The sequence below is a fragment of the Centruroides sculpturatus genome, unplaced genomic scaffold (genome assembly GCF_000671375.1).
Source record: "Centruroides sculpturatus isolate CEXI.00-Female unplaced genomic scaffold, Cexi_2.0 scaffold254, whole genome shotgun sequence".
Lineage (NCBI taxonomy): Eukaryota > Metazoa > Arthropoda > Arachnida > Scorpiones > Buthidae > Centruroides > Centruroides sculpturatus.
The window spans coordinates 127,953-132,906 of NW_019384488.1; positions in this window are offsets into that span (position 1 = coordinate 127,953).

The following is a 4,954-nucleotide window of genomic DNA, read 5'->3' on the forward strand; positions in this document are numbered from 1 at the left end:
TATTTTATTTCCTTGGTAGTGCTCATAGCGGAGCCAAGGTATGTATTTATGCCGCCGTAAATAAATTGAATTGATTCTATCGTAACCTTGTCCTTTTCCACGGTAGAAACTTTCTCCGCATTCTTAACACGTCTACATTCCTCCTCTTACGATTTTCGGATTTATTTGGCACTTACTTTCAAGACTGAAGGCACTGTACAATATCTGGCTCCTTCCAAACTAAAACACGTCTCGCTCTTGGATAAAGCTTACTCCTATGTTGAACAAACAGGTCAAACCTTTCTCTTAGTTTTTTTCACTTGCTCACAACAATCTCGTCGATTTCGACAACCTTTCCAGGTCCATCAAATTTTCATTCTGGAAAATTAGACTAGGCGCTAAGTCCTAGGGGGCGCCTCAGTGGTAAAGAAAATTAAAGGGTATAAATTAGGGGCAACCAAGGGGGCGCCATAATAGGATCTTGCTCGATCTTAAAACTTGCCTCGGGCCGGCACTGATTATATCATAACAGATAGCGTTACATTCATTATTAAATGTTACCGGGAAAGTTAAGCAACTTGTTGCTGGATTTTTTTATTGGAAACTTTGTAACGCACCGTTTACGAAAAGCAAACAAAACGGGGTTACACAATATTAGGGTTCAAGTACCAGGTCTGGACTTTCCAAATTAAAAACAATAATTTGCAAAACCACATATAAACAATTCACAATAATTATAAGTTTTATTATATTGAAATGAAAACAATAATGGGTTAATTGTCCCAACAAGTTAGTTGAATAATTGAAAGAACTAACAAAAATCAATAATCCAAAATATCGTACTGATACTAGCAAATCAAAACAAACTTTCTATCTCCACCTCAAAAGGATACTACAGCAAAATATACTGCTTCCGCTAAGTGATCACGGACGTCTCAACAACCGTCGTCCTTAGAAGCTGTCTCTCTCGGCTGTGTTCGATGTGCCGCCTTTTATTCCAAGTCTAGTGCAGCTCCGCACTGTCTTAATTTACATAAGGTGGCGTTACATGATCAGGCACTGATGCAAACTAAGTTTGCTTTTTTTCTTTCGTTGTCACTTATGCTTAGGAGTTTGTCCTTAACTAAAAAGAACCCCGAAAAGAAAATAATTAAATAAAAATAACGCCCCAAAACAAAATAACGATCGGACATTGACTCCTTTACAACTTAAGGCTCCAAACAGAGGATTCCCCGAGCCTCCCGAACAGTGGGCTGCCATTTTAACCGCTCGGCCATCCTTACACCTAGGTGGGGTTATGAAAACATTGAAAGTACTGTAGAATACTGGTTTAGTTTTATTGATATACGTTAACGTGACACATGAGCAATCTGCCGAGGGGGAAATGTCTCCCGGGAGGTTTCTTATGGGAAACTGGTTCCTATTTAGGTATTACTAATGTAAAAAAACCCCATAAAACTCAGTTTGGCCAGCCCATTAGCAAGAGACGACACACGAGTGGATAAAACCACTGAACCTGAATCAGTATTCAGTGATTTTATTCACTTGGCCGCTGGCGATATCGTACTGAATCCTGCTAAAGCTTAATACTAGTGTTGCAATGAATAGTATATTCGGCCTTTATGGCAAGGATCCTGCTCTCTATTGGCCCGCTGTCACTACGTTTCGCCAATCGCGTTAATTCTTGGCAGTTGTAGCGACAACAGTGTCATGTGATAAATGATGATATCAAATGTGGATAACAATGAAATGACCTACACGTGTAAATAACGGAAAAAGAACAGAGAAGGACCGCGAAGTGAAAATGTGAAAATAAATATGAAATTGAGTCGATGACATAATCAAACGAGTCGAAGCAGCTTATCGGCGCGAAATTCGCGGCCGCCAATGCCAAACAATTGTTGTCATAGACTTCGGAAAGCTAAATGTTTGTAATGAAAGTCACTTAGCGTGCACGGGCGAAAGCCTGGGGCCGTTCGGGCTACCAAGCTGTCTGGAATCTGTGAAACCGACGTCCTGTGTGTCTCTCTTCTCCGTTATCACCAGGCTGAGTCATGTAATTGTAAAATGGGAACTCTACGACGGAAAAGTGACGAATCGAAAGTATCGTGAACGCGTATTATGATGTATACATAGGCATACGTGGATTAGAGCGATAGAGGAAAGAGAAAGGGAAGAGCAAAGACGAGCGCTTAAAAGGGATAGGCAGGGTCAGACCCTCAGATGTGCGAGGATTCTCCAACGATAGGCGTGTACGTGTGCTGATCTTTATAATTATAAATTGTGAATACATGTGACTAATATTATTTTCTTTTTTATTTTGTGCATGTTACAAATAATAAATAAACATAAACAAACAACACTAACTCGATAACATTAAATCTAAATACCAAAATGATTAATTTACTGTTTTTGTTATTTATTACTCCTGTTTTTAGGTATTCGGTATTCGGTCGAATAGTGAAAAATAGGCCGAATAGGCCGAATACCGAATAGTAACCGAATATTCGTTACATCACTACTTAATACAGATTATGAAAGTAAACAAACATTAAATTAATAAAATTAATTCACATAATACTGTATCGTTTGTAATATACATTAATTCAAACTTTCATACAGGATAATGTATTATTTAAGTTTTTTTTTTAAGTTCATAGCAAAGAGCATAGCAGATGCTTTTTGCAGCTCCCTCAGAAATTCTATTATTAACACTGATAATACAATACTGAAATACAGAGTACAAAATACAGTGAATGCAAACTGTTTTTAGTAGGTTTCATTTAAGTACAGTACTAAACAGAATTGTTAGACGGAATTAATGTTTGTGAAATAGTAGTAGATTTAAAACTGTATTTTAACAAGAAAATTCATTTTAAAAAATTATTAAACAGAAGTTGCTATATATGCAAAAGTGTTCAAGTGTGGAAAAAAATATTAATAATTAAATTGGCTTTTACAATAAGGTCATCGACATTTTTCTTTACTGAGTGTTGCAAATGATGTATCAGTAACAAAAACAGATCATCGCTGATTTACATATACTTTACAAAATGTAATCAGATTTTGTATAAAATTATTGAACAGATATATAATTGTCTTTTTTCTTACTAAATTCTAGAAATAAGCTTAATTTGTTCAGTAGACTAAATAAAGATTATTCTGTTTAAATGTTCTGTGGGAGGAAACACGGCAAACTGTTCAAAAATTATAGCAACAAAGCTCAATTCTTTTTAAATTGTTTTAAACGAGTTTATAAACATTGGATTTTCCTATTCTGTTGGCCGCATAAACGTGGAGATAAATACCAGTTTAGGACACTCCTATCTTGGCCAAAGATCCTATCCACCAAGATGGAGTTTGATTTATAATAAAACTTAATGCAGTTTTCAAGAGAATTTCAGCGGTGGCTACATAACTGGCGTAGAAGCAAAGCTAGCTTTTACTATAGTTTATTGTATCAATAATATTTCGAACTAAAATTGACAAACGTAAATAGATTCTCTGAGAAATTTTCCACTAGAAATAATTTATCATAAATAATTTTTATAACAATATAACAAAATCTTTTTATACAGTTATAATTATACCGATATTAGCAGTACCAGCTCTAGCATTATCACTCTAGAACAGCGGTCTGCAACCTTTCTGACCACTAAACTCACAATATTAAATCCCGCGGACCACTATCATGAAATTTTTAAACGATACAAAATCTGTAGAATAACGATCATAAAAGTTCAATTTTACTATATTAATATGAAACTCGCTTGTTTAATTATAACAAATTAAGGCATGCCTAAAGTTCATTACTGCTCGTTTGAAATAAGTTTATGGATTTTTAGCGCTTTTCCACGAAGGACAACTCACAATATTGTTTATTAGTGCCGTAACTAGCCATTCCTGTGCCCTGTGCAGAAATTTGCATTTAGGCCCCTTAATTAATTAGGTTTGGGAAAGTAATAAAACAAATACATGCATTTTGAGCCCCTCTTCCAAGTGGGCCCTGTGCGGGTGCACCTGTTGCACCCGCACAGGGTTGTTTACGGCACTGTTGTTTATTGTTCAATATTTGTTGATAACAGTCACTTCATATTTGGTTTTAGATTGGAATAAAAAACCCTTCAATGAGTGAAAAAAGCAACTAAGCATTTTGCATTTCTTTCGTAATACTTCGCGTAACCTTCAGTTGATCAATGTCCAAATTTCTCCACGGACCACTCAAATTTTCTCGCGGACTATCAATGGTCCAATGGACTACCGATTGACGACCGCTGTTCTAGAATGTCAATTGATTAACTTCTGATATTGATTTTTGATCGTTGATTGTAAATAAGGTTGTTAGATATTCACTTTTTACTCAAAAATAAAAAGATGCGAAACAAAAATATAATAAATGTTATAACTCGTACTCATTTCAATTATTTTTTAGACAGAAATATAATTTTGTAAAGAAGTTATTTCATATTTACAGGTAAAAAATAACTTTGTGATTGGAAAATTAACGAAGGGCCAGTTTTTAAAACTTTTTGAAATATAATTTGAAAATTGTAATAAATACAACATACAGCAAGCTGAAATAACAACTTCTGATATTTTAATTACCTTTATTTTTATATTTTAAGGACTAAAACTTTCATTTAAAGATTATAAGAGTACAAATATTATTTTTATTATTACTATTTTTTATTCTATTCTATTTAATAAATTGATATTCAAGAATCGAAAACATTTAATTAATTCGTATTATTATTTATTTCATACTGAATTCTATCAATATATTTAAGTAATGACCTGGGCAATGTCATTGCGCCATCTGTGACATAAATACATTACTAATCGTAATTCATATTATTGGATTTTATTATTTAAAAACCTTTGTGTGTTATCATATTGAAATACTGGAGAATCCGTTTTTCTTTTTGTATAAAGGATAGAGCAAGATCGATAAAATTCTTTGGCAAAAACTTCTCTT